Source organism: Panthera tigris, chromosome A3 (assembly GCF_018350195.1).
Source record: "Panthera tigris isolate Pti1 chromosome A3, P.tigris_Pti1_mat1.1, whole genome shotgun sequence".
In the NCBI taxonomy this organism is placed as follows: domain Eukaryota; kingdom Metazoa; phylum Chordata; class Mammalia; order Carnivora; family Felidae; genus Panthera; species Panthera tigris.
The window spans coordinates 62,826,360-62,839,544 of NC_056662.1; the positions used below are offsets into that span (position 1 = coordinate 62,826,360).

At 39.2% G+C, this 13,185-nt stretch overlaps 1 protein-coding gene across 4 annotated transcripts in view; it reads right to left on the reverse strand.

The window, feature by feature from the left end:
• The window catches only part of THADA (THADA armadillo repeat containing), a 327,215-nt gene that overhangs the window by 197,331 nt on the left and 116,699 nt on the right, over window positions 1–13,185 (reverse strand). The window lies entirely within an intron of this gene.

Consider the following 13,185-nt stretch of genomic DNA (forward strand, 5'->3'; position numbering starts at 1 on the left):
AAACATTAAAATTATACATGGAATATACACAGTTGTTTTGGAGGAGTGGCAGACATTGGTGTGTTGAACAAATGCTGTTTGGGAACTTGCTTTTTACAAAATATTTAGGTGCTCCTCTCACTTATGTTCTGGAGGTAGAAAGGGGAAAAAAAAAAATCTAGTTTTCCCTGTCCTTAACTAAAAAAACGTTTTGAATGAAAGTACATTCCTACTACTTTATCTCCACATTGGAACAATAGTCTAGCTGACTAAAGAGTACGAAGAAGGAAATCGCATGACTTCAGAATTTTTAAGGTAATGCTCCATTAACTTCTTTCATCTAAGTCCGTGGCCATTCTGATTCTTAATTCTCTATATGTGAACTGTTTGGGGTTGTTTTTCTCTCTCTTCAAAACTGAAGACACTGAATGATGATGTGTCCCGGTGTGGGTCATTTTCTATTCATTGTACTGGAACTCGCATCTTTTACTTCTAGGAAATTTTCCTGTGCTAGTATTTCTTTGACAATTTCCTGCCCTCAATTTTCTCAGCTCTTCCATAAGCTGGATATTTAACTTCCTGAAATAACCTAATTTTCTTATTTTTTCTCTCCCATATTCCATCCCTCTTGTTCTCTTTAGCTTTACCTCTGAAAGAGTTACTTTACTCTGTCTTCCATCCTATGTATTGAAACTTTTATTTGGGTTATCATATTTTTAAATTTCTTGAGCTCTTTCTTATTCTCCGGTTGCTCCTTTAAAGATACCATCCTGTTCTTAGTTCATGTAATCAATTTTATCTTATTTCTCTGAGAATATTAACTTTTTTTTTTACATTTTCTTCTGTTCCCTATATTATGTCTGCTTCTATTTAATCCTTTCAAAAAAAAAAAAAACTCTATTCTTTTCCTAATACTGGTTATAATTTTAGATGGCAGCTGTTTGATTGTAGTACTTCTCTCCCTGTTACACAAATACACACATACACACATGTACTCCAATGCAAAGAGTAACTCTAGTATTTAAAACCAGAAACCTGAAGTTCTATAATGTGTCAAACAAAGGTTATAGACAGGTCAACAAAAAGAAGGCACAAATGATGACCACTTGGAATAAGCAACATGGCAGAAGGGTATTTTTATTCAAAGGACAGGTCTGGTTTATACTCATCCACAGAAGCTTTTCATTGTATCAATCTAAAGAACACCAATTCTAAAATAAAGAACACCAATTCTAAACACAAAATGTTTTACTTAAAAGATTTTTCCCTTCTTTCCAACTCAGCTATGACTCTAAAGAAACAGAGGCACAATAGTTATTAAGGAGGCAGGAAATCCTTTCAGCTAACCAACTTTTACATAGTGTTCCTTATGGTCAAAATGTTGACCACAGTGTGGTAACTCTTTTTTGACTCTATGACCTTATTACTAAGACCATCAATTATACTCACCGTTATTTGAGCAGAGGAACTGCTTGAATGCCAAAAGACTACTTACTCCACAGTGCTATTTAACCTTTCCCAACAGAGGCTTCTTGAAACTGGGAGTTTGGTAAAATGTTTCACCTAACCTTGCAAAGATACATCCCAATAAATATTTGAAGTATATAAATACCCCCAAGTAAAGTCTTAAAAATGTGTATGACTCCCCAATGTTAAGCCAAATACTCATCTTAATTATATAATCACATTTAAAGTAAAGTAATGCCGTGAGTCTGACAAAGGTAATAATGCCACATAAACTTAGGTAGTTCAAATATTCATTATCTGCCTATATTAAGCCTATTTCCAATGCCAACATATTTTTTTTTATAATATGCACAGCGTAATATTTTAGAAAAGGCTGCTACTACATTCTAGAGTAAAATTTGAGACCATATTCCATTTATTATTTATTCTGTGGTGGAGTGGGCATGAGGATACACAATGTACAGAAAGAGCAAAGGTTTGGAATCAGCTAGACCAGACCATTACTACTTATTGGCAGTGTAACCTTGAATGATTTGTCCAACTTTGCTGAGCACCTTTCTGTTTTGTTTTCTATAAAATGGGAATAATAGTTCCTACTCTTGTAGAGTTACTGTGAGAAATGAGATAATACATGGGCAAATCTAACACTGTACCTTCTCAACAAATTATACTTGCATTGTTCGTTGGCCTTGGCTCCTGCTACCCGGCCCTCTTTGTTTCCCTCCCCACGTTAAAGAGAGATGAAAGGAATAGAGAGGAGATTGGTATAAATTACCATTAAGGTCAACATACTTTGAGATTCTAAGATCCAAGAGTACCAGAGAACACAGGTCATTTTCATTCTTGCTATGCAAATAGCCTTTAAAAATACATTAAGTGCAGGCATTTGGAAATATGGATAAAATCTGGGTTTCACATAAAAAAATTAAGGTATTATTTTGAGTACATTAACACCTATACTTTGCAGTAATCATACACTAAATTATATATAAGAACCAAAGGCCAGGAAGAAAGCTATAAAATGAGATGGATAAATCCATATGGGTAGAAAAAACACAGTTCAGGTGTCTAAACATAAACATTCTCTCACACACACACACACTCACGCACACCCACAGCCCCCCCATACACACATACCCACACACACAGATGTGTGTGAGACAATGAAAAGGGCAGCATACAATGCTGTTCTCACACTCCTCTCACGTATTACAAGAAAACAGTATTTGTTTTTGATGTGTCCATTCTAGTGGCAACACCAGACACTTCCATAACTGAATATACACAGAAATAGCTGCAGACGCTTCAAAAAAAGTATATTTCATCCTTAGAAAATAATACCATAGTTCTCATATAATCATTTGTGATTACAACAGATTGGCTAGCAGTTGAGTCTGTACGGAAATAATTTCAAGTCACTCTAACAGTTTTCCAGAAAGTCTCCAAATCTGCCAGAAAACAAGGAGCCTACAAAATGATTGATATAAAGCGTAAATAAAAACAACTAACTGAAGGAACAATTGATGATAGTTTTCATATGTAAATTCTGGCATTCCATCTTATTTGTAATTAATTCCATTAAATTGGTGTTTCATAGGTCAGAGGATTTTATGACTGCACACCAAAAATGTTGTTTATAAAGCCACTTACAGGGAACTACCCACAAATATTTTCTAATACATTTTTTCCTTTTGTCCAATTCAAATTGTTATTGCTTCACTTTTTCCTTCTTTTAAGCCCAATGTTGTTCTTTTTATTTACTTCCACTTCCTTTCTTTGTCTTTCAACAAGAGGCAGTCCCTTATAAAGTCTATTCTAGTCTTTTTGGAATTCAGATAGCACCAAATTACTTTAATCTGCAAGTATGCTAAGGAAGAAAAGGGAGGGGGGGAAAAGCCAGCAAAAGGAAGAAAAGGGAAGGGGGAAGAAAAGCCAGCACACCAGGTGATAGGAGATAAATATCCTTACATACACACAGAGCCTCATCACCTCTTCACCACCACCCCCCCCCAACAAAATCCCATAAATAGGGTGGCCAAGGCTTATTTATAGAAAGGATAAAGGGTAACACAGGATAAAAATGAAAATACAGCCAAAGAAGCCTCTTAGTCTCCTCTGACCTAATTTAAATAGGGTTACTCAAGTTCATGGATCCGTAATGGATGATATTGCGAAACAAGACTGAATCCAAGAGTCATCACGGAAATACTGTTTTATTCTAAGGATGGACTATATCATATGTTTTGTCCTAAAAGATATGACTCACAGGAAGCCCATGATTCCTTTTCCTTTCTTCCCTGAAATTTGAGCAAAACCAAAAAGGTCAAGGTGGGTAAGCCACCCATCTAAAGTCCCACCCACTTCAATGGGTTGTTATCAGACGTGACTTAAGTAAGTCACCTAACTTCTGAGTCTCAGTTTCCTCATCTGTGAAGTAGGGATAATTATACCTAGCCCAACCACCTCACATGGCTACCATTCGGATCAAATGAGGTAAGAGATCTGAAAGCACTTTGAAATCACCAAGTTCTACTGATTCTACTTCCTCTCTCATTTGTGGTCCCTTCTTCTAATCGCCATTGTCACTATTCCAACTCAGATCACCAACATTTTTTCCTAGGCTATATCAAATGGTTTACAAATATCAGACCACACAGGTGCCCAATGATGAGGAAAATGGAAAAGCGGGGGTCAGGGGACAAAACAGGGCCATGTAATAAATTTTGCATAAAGCTACAACGTATTCCATTTAAATAGCTAACATTTATTTGAGACTCTCCTGTGTGTGTGGTGTGTATTTGTGCATATGTATGGAAAGATGTTCTTTATTTTATGAAATGATTCTCACAGATGGGTTTTTTTTTTTTTAATGTCTTTACTTAACCAAATGAAAAGGTCAGCAACTCTATTATATTGAGCCTCAAAATTAAAAAAAAAAATTTTGCTGGCTCATGAAACCCAAAAGTCTGGGTACCACCAGTCTACATTATCCTAACAAACAAAACTATTCCAACAAACTGATCTCCCAGTCTTCAGCTTTTATTTCCAATCCAGCTACCGTGGGTTCTCTACACAGCAGCAAAACTGATCACACTGAAACAAATCTAGTCCTGTCGTGGGGCGCCTGGGTGGCTCAGTTGGTTGGGCGTCCAACTTCGGCTCAGGTCATGATCTCGCAGTCTGTGAGTCCATGCCCTGCATTGGGCTCTGTGCTGACAGCTCGGAGCCTGGAGTCTGCTTCAGATTCTGTGTCTCCCTCTCTCTCTCTCTGCCCCTCCCCCACTCATGCTCTGTCTCTCTGTCTCTGTCTCTCTCTCTCTCTAAAATAGACATTTAAAAAAAATTTATTTTAATCTTAAAATGGTTTCCTTGCTGCCATGTCCTTGAGTTGGCTACCAAGGCTCCCACCTCACCTCCTGCCCACCTTACTTGTACTCTGCACAGCAGTCATGTTTTGTGATGGCTCATTTCACCCCCAGACTTCTGCACAGGAGCAGTCCCCCCACTGCTTCACCTCCTCTTTCCCTGCTAAACATTGCATATCCTTCTGCTCAGTCATTATCTTCCCTGCTCTGGGGTGCCTTCTTGATTCCCCCAAGCCCAGGTTACACGTATCCCCCATGTGCTCTTACAGCAATACTTCCCTCACTGTAGAACTTCATTCATACACTGATAAAGATTTACTGGGTTTCTGCTATGTGCCAGGCACTGTTGTAGATGCTGGAGACACAGCAGTAAAGGAGACAAAGACCCATCCCCAAGGAGCTGATGTGCTAGTAAGAGGAAACAGATTAAAAATTATAATTTAAAATAACAGAGAAGAAAAATATGTGGTGATTGCTCATCATCATATCCTAGGAACTGAGCACTATGCCTGGCTCCTAGCTCATGCTCAAGAGGGATGTTAGTCGGTAAATGCAAGAGTGTCAAAAAGCGTTACACAGGTGTGAAGGACTGACCGCTGTGTGCGTGCGTTCATACTGGCACATCAAAATCTCTTCTCCAAGTCTTGCCTGAGCTTTCAGAAGCCTCAAAGCATGCTATGTCAGTCACACCAGGGCACTCACTATTCTAAGACTTGGTTTTATACTTGGCAAAAGCAGTAATTTTACCAGTAATTTTCAGATCAAATGAGTTAAGCGCCGAAGTCTCGAAAGTCCCAACTTGGCAGAGTCTGCATCTTCCTCAAATTCAAAACACAAAATTAAAAGAAAGCCAGTTCCTTATATGGTTCAGACACCAGGACGCTGGCTCCATGCTCTACCTAAAAGGTTAATACTGGAAACGTCAATAACTGCCACGAACAAGGACCCTGTCAGATCACCGTCAAGGAATAATCCCACCCGAGTTATCACTTGCTAAAGTGAATTAAAGTCAAGAAAGTAAACGTTTAATGAATACTCCCTTGCCTTTGGTTCAAGAAAGGGCTCAGAAATAAGGTTTCCTTTAATTAAAAATAAAAGTAACACGGAAAGCTGAAATGAGATGTGAGGAACACTCAACGTGGGTCAGCTAGTCAGCCTGAGAAAGAGTTGGCAATACCCAGGTCAAGCTGCTCCAGGGTGTGACTATAACACCATTCCGTTGATGCGAAGATTTGGAAAAGAGATTTTCTGGAAAGAACTAGGCCTAACATCTCCAACACCAAGCACGAGCCAAAAAATAAACCTGGTACAAAGGTACCCAGTGGTTCTGAAAATAGCTTGGTGTCTTTACAGACTGCAAATATATCAAGCCGCAGGCCTGAGATGTGCACCAATCAATCAACCAACTGACAAATCTGTATTAAGCTTTGGGCTGAGTGCTCTGGAGGACACTAGCACACAGAGGTTACAATTCTACGCCTCACGGAACTTAAAATCAAGTTTAAAAAACAAGATGGAAATTAATGGAAAAACAAAACCAAGCTATGAGTGAAGGACCGGTGTGGTAAGAGCCAGAGCGGTGCTCTAGCCTTGCTCAGAAGGCCAAAGCAGAAGGGAGAGCCTACTGAGGGATGCTCAGGGAAGACTAGTCTCACAAGAAGTGAGGCAGCCAGGAGCTTGGCAGATCTGGAAAGGCAGAGGAAGAGAGGTCCTGAACTCGTTTAAGTGAACCTTGGCCATGCGGGGTGGTTGAAGGAGGAAAAGAGTGTGTGTAGGAGAAGGGGGCGGATGGCATGAGGACACTGAAGAGGCAGGGATGTGTAAGGCCTGCCTAGGGCCATGGAGAGGGCTGGAACAAAAAGTCTCCTCTAGGAGAGAACAGGTTGGTCTGTGGAAGGTCCTGAATGTCAAGTTAATGAATTGAAGCCATATTTCTCAAATACCATAAAGAGGCTTGAAGTTTTGGCAAGTGAGTAACATGATGAATTGTGTTTGGGTCTGTCCTAGGCGTTTTCACATAAGCCTACACTGCTCACACAAAAGAATTTAAAAAAGGATTTTTCTAAACAATGTTTGAAAATTTAGAAGCCAGCATATTTTCATTGGATATTTAAATAAAGTCATATTACTGTGACTCAGTTTTAGGTCATTCAGTAAATCATACATACTTGAGAAAATGCAGCAACCATTGAAAGGTCCATTTTAAGCAGCAATGAAAAGTGACTTTTGAAAGGCAAACCCATTCCTAACTATGCCCACTCCCTTACTTCACCCTCCCCCAAACCTGACTAGGGTCTTTTCTTTTTTTGCTTGAAGTGTTACAGATTTCCTTATGTACCTGGAAGGAAGAGCTGTTAGTCATCAATCTGGATGCTGTACGTTAATAGGGTCTTTGTTCAGAAATTTTAATTATAGGTTTGAGCCTTGGATGAACGTGAAATGAAAATATTAGAGGGGACTTTCTCTCTGCTTATCTGCCAATTAAGCAGTACCGGGGACTTACAAAACTGTCCCTCTGTGTATCGATGGCGAGGCAGTTTCTGCCCTGGTGTCTGGGGGCATGGCCGACCCAAGTTTACTCCTACTTGCTTCTCTGGCCTGATATTGGGCTGCCTTGTGACACTCAACTTCCAATCAAAGGCCCGAAGATGCTCAAATGTAATTTTGGCAGTTTCATACATTTTAGAGGCTCCTGCCTCAACAAAGGCAGCATGACTGCACTCGCCTGCACTGGCTCCAGGCAAGCCCAGGGCTTTACCACCTTTGACCCCCATAAGCTGTGTAAAGGGAACACAGGGTTTAGAGCCAAGCTTTAATCTACCTGAGAGTTTACGAAATGATTTTACTCTGGCGAGTGGTTATCTGGGGAAGGCTGCTGAACCAAAGGTATTTGGGGCTACATTTTATACTTTACACTTTATACTATTATCATCATCATAAAGACACTAGCATTTAAAAATTATAAACAAGGAACCAAATAAATAGCAAAGGTACCGGTTACAGACTCTGGATTTTGAAAGTTTTCTGAGCAACAACAAAGCAAGGAGAAAACTCTGGTTAATAAAAGACCTGATTGGGATGTGTTCAGGCACCTTTCCACAGAAAATCTAATTCACACCAGTGTCACAAAAGGGAGAGTCGCTGACCAAAAAATGTCAGTAAAATCAATAAGAAAAGTATAAAGAGAATTTCCCAGAGTAGTAGGGTGAAAAACCAGAAGTGCCCTCAAATGTCTATGTCACTTCCCCCAAAAGCACCAGAAGAGTGATTGGCAAAATGTTTCGTTCAAAAAAGATAGAGGAAGCTTTTTAATTTCAAAGTCAAATAAAATTAACAACCTCTCCAATATATTCGAATGTTCAGATTCCTAGAGAAAAGCGGTATGTAAACATAATATAGAGGAACTATTAGGGCAACATTTAATCGAAAGATGAAAGAAACTAAACTCAGTAGATGGTTTTGGAAACAAGACCAAAGAGACTTTTGGTGTCTCTTAATTTCTGCCATTCTTCATTCACTGAACCCTTATGCTATTAGAGGCACTAAGTTTGGCATAGTGGGGTTACAAAGATACATTTGGCTTTCAGTTCCCCTCAGTACTGGGGGGCAACTCCAAATCAAAATCATGAAACACATAACAAAAAGCCACCCTTTTTTGAAACCTATCTTAAACATTAAAAGGCATTTGCAGTTGAAAATGCAAAGGTAACAACGCCCACAGAGAGATGATTATTTGGACAGAGACATGTGGTAAACATTTCCTAGGGAAGGAGCAAATGAAAAAAGGTCAAAGGTAAAAGTCAACTGAGAAGAGCTGCAACATCTCAGCAATTTACAAATCTAAAGGAGAGCAGCAAAGGGTGGGGATACACACCCCACCACCACCACCTCCACTCATTACAAACAAGATTTAAGAGACAATCTTTCCCTTCTCTGGGTGAATACCATAACATCTGTTTCCTTGTCATGACAGCAACTAAGTTGATTCAAGAAAATATTCTCTCTCTCTTGTTAAAGTTGTTGGTGCATAATTACATGATTTCTCTTGAGCCTCGGTTTCCTTAAGACATGTTTATTCTGCACATCTGCTCTCCCCATACCTGATTACACAAAGGTATCATAAATAGCAAACCAACAGGTATAAAGAGACCAGCCCTCAAAACAGATCAAAGCAAACAGCCCGTGGAGTCCTTTGGAAATCTTGGCTGGCAGCTCTTGTAAATAAAAGTGCTTCTAAAGCAGAAAGCATTCAACTACCGTATTTATATAGGGCGTGATTGACAGGTCAGTTATTAACTGCATAAAAACACAGGCAATGTTAACTAGCAAGAATGTTTGTTCTAGCTGTTCTATCTGAAGGAAAATGAAATCCAAGATAGAATGGCCTGCTCTCTGTTTCTTTTAAGTATTTATTTTAGAACCGTGCAGTATAAAAGAATGTTTTTTCAAGTCAGTGAACTTAAGCTATTTTGCTTACTGTTCTGGAATTTAAGTATGTTGTTATAATTCTTTAGAAAACAAACGTTACATTTACTAAAGGCACATTCCAATGGCGCACCATGAGCTTTTCAACCCCTCAAAAAAATTTTATTCTTTTGAATTACTAAAATTAAAGAAATTTTACATTAATTAATGTCTCTTCCAGTAACTAAAGTATATCAAATCGGAGGATCAAAGAACAGGAAGGTTTCCTCCCACTGCTCCGGAAGAAGGCATGTGCTTCTTGAATTGCCTATGGTGGCAAGTCTAAAATTTGCCAAAAGGAGGTAAGAATGAACGAATAATAAAATGGTATGTATTTTATTACTATTATTTTCTTCATTACTAATATATCCTATTATGGGTGATCATTTACTTCAATATTACAGAATGCAGTACATTTTGTTTTAAAAATTCTGTCTAAAAACGATGTCGGCTGTATACAGATATGTGGTCAGGAAATCCTCAAAATCCACTTTTGCATGCAACGGTTTTCATTCTTGAGGCTTAATATGGTTAGCCCCCACCCCCATCCCAGTGGAAAGTAAAAATGCCAGGCTATGTTTCTCCAACTTGAAGAGCAACTTCTATAATGGTAGCTTTAAGCAACTATATTGCAAAGAAATCTAAAAACCTTGCATTAACCCAATCTGTAATTTTACTCTTCTGTAAAATGATTTTTTTTTTTTTTAAGGTACAAAGGAAGAAGTAGAAGGAAAAGTTAGGAGGGGGGAAAAAAACAAGTTTTGCTTTTTTTTGAACCAATCACCCAATACTTTTAAGACTGAGATTATATAAAGTTAGCATTTTCCAGCCAAATAAATGCTTACGAAGTAGACTGTGTGTTTATGTGTGTGACTGTTTATACATGTTTAATATCCTCAGGTCTGAGAGTTTTTCCATGTAAACATAAGTTTTGTTAAATGGCTCTTAAATTAAAAGGCTTATTTGTTATCAAAATGTTTCACTCTTAGCAAAGGCTGTCACCATATGAGCTGGATACAAAACACAAAAATCCCCAGAAAACCCATTCTTGCTCATCAGTACATTTAATGTAGCACAAGCTTGCTTCCTCCAGCATTCCTACAAGCAACAGTCTTTCAGAACACAGAATTCTTATGAAATAAATACGCAGCCTCAGAACATGCCCTGGCCTCCTCCACTATCCGCCCCTCTCCCTTCCCCCGCAGGACTGTATTTTCAAACTAGAATATTTGTTTTGACAGACTTCTGCTTGCTTAATTCTCTGGCAAAGGATTTCTTGCACACCCCTTGCCAGTAATGAACATTTTGCCAGAAATATGCAACTTTTGGCATGACAAGAATAGGGAAGGAAAAAAAAGAAAACCCTGCCGGCAGAGACTTCCAGAACTGAAGATAAAAGCAGGCACACGGGATGAACAGAATCCTTTCCCTTAACATATTATAATTTCCTCTTGTTTTCCCTGCTCCTGGCTATCATGAGGAAAACCTTCATTTGACAGTTTCACATACCTTCCCCACGCTATAGAAAGCAATGGGAAAATATTCCCTAAATCTTGGTTGCTAATTAAAGAACTACTTATCCAAATGAAAAATGTAGGTTAGCTAATCCTACTCAGAGAGTAAATCTCCAAAACAATTTCTTAATAATAGTTTATCAGGAAAATTAAAATCCACTGAACTTGTTTAATCCAGTGGAATACTTCTCGTTCATTATTTCTCCAGCTACGTTTAAGGACCTAACACTCAAAAACTTAACAATTCAAGATGGCTCCACCTCCCAGCACTGAGCTTGGAAGGGCTGGGCAAGATACCACACGGCTCTCCTCAGAGAGCTTAGGGTGTGGGTGAAGTGCCTCTTTCTGCAACTTCCCAGATTCTTGGGAGAAGGAGTAGCCCGCAGAGTAGATATCCTGCATGGGTGGAGTCAGGCTCTTTCCAAAAAAACAAAACAAAATACTCATGGCTCACAGAGGAAAAGACAAGCATGTCCCAAAGAATACCAGATTGCTGAACTACTCAATCTCTGCTGAGAGATCCTCTTCCTCCACAGGTCACCTAAACAATTATGCCCCTAGGAGTCTATCCTCACCCCTCTGGGTTATTTCATGCACTCTCCAGGCATGAAATACCATCTATACATGGATGACTCCTTCATCCAGCCCAGGGACTCACTCGTATGCTCCAGACCCAGTATACCGAACTGCTTCGTGAATATATTCCACTGGATGCCCCTCAGGCATCTCAAAACACAGATCCAAAACTGAACATGGTATCCACCAACCTCCCCACTGCTGGGCCCCAAACATGCTTCTACTCCTAAATCTCTTACCTCTGCAGATGGTACCATCAGCCCCAGACACTATCCCAAGCCCCAAATCTGCCCAACCATCCCACCATCTTTCCTCTTCCCTGGTCCTCTCGTTTTTTATCAAGTCCTGTCACATTTACTGCCTTAATGTCTCTAATCAATGTCCCCAACTCTGTCCTCCTTGCCCACCCCACCTCTGACCTAAACTAATTTCTCACCACCCAGCCCACCCAGAGTTTCCCCACCTGTGTTCTTTAAAACATACTTCTTCCTAAGATACTCCATAAGAAAGGATTCTGTGATTCAATATTTTTGATGAGTAACTGCACTGTGACTGGAGAGTCACAGTACATGGCATCATATTAAAGTCCTCAAGAACCCCTGGCCTGAAGAAACACGCTTATACCAAGCTTTCACCACCCTCATCACTTCTCCTGGCTCCCTTTCCGAGACTGCCTTTCGCCTTTCTTCACTGGGCTAACCTCTACTTATCCTTCAAGCTCAGACCCTGCCTCTTACAGGAAGCCTCCCAAGAGTAGTTACTCATCTTTACTCTGTGCTTCCGAATCCCTCCTTGCATGCCTCTAAACAGAACCTTCATGCTAATGGTGTGCAGTCTGGCGTATCGATCATCTCCTCCACTTGGTTATGAGACCATGGAAGGCAGACTCTGACTTACTATCTTCCAAAGTCCAGCATGTTACCTGGTAGGTAGCAATGAATGAATAAATGCAGCTGAGTAAATGAATGCTAAAAATAGCTAAATGTATTATCATTTCTCTGTGCCAGGCCTCTGCTAATTTCCTTGCATGTATTAACTCATTTAATCCACTCAAAAACCCTACGAGGTAAGTGCTAGTATTTTCCCCATTTGGATACATGAGGCAACTGAGGCAGAAGGAATGAATATGTTTCATTATTCCTCCAGTGCAATCTTATTTTCTATCTCCAGCAACCTAAACATGAGTAATTTTACCCTGCTTCTCAGGAAAGAGGATGTGATGAAACCACTGGAAAGCTGCTTGGCAGAACTTTGTAACTTTTAGAAATACTATATATTATAGAACAAAAAGTTTTAGTGTGACGGGAAAATAACCGGAGTTAGGAGTCATATCTGAATTCAAACATCAGCTCCCCTGCATATTAGAAGATATGAGATATGTAGCAAATTAATAATCTAAATTCCAAGTATCTTATTTAGAACGAGGACAGTTATCTTACTGAGTAATCCTACCAGAATTACATGAGGTAAGTGTATGAAAGTCCTTTGCAGCCTCTGTGTTATAAAGTCGGGAATAGTGGCATTATTACTATGATGAACAATACAATGGAATGATGTCTGACCCCCCCCCCCCACATAGCAAATATTTATAAGTGGTTACTATATATTTCTATGTTTATTTTCCTTATGGATAAACTGGTCCAAATCTACACAGACATTTCTACTGAAAGTTAAAAAACTTTCTACTAAGTTGAACCAACTGAACTACATCTGTTTTGAGGCTCACAGTATAAACTTAAAAATAAGGAAAAATCATTGACTATTAATAAAAAAGCTTGACAAAAGTCTTAAAAATGTCAACAAAACCATGGCCAGCACAA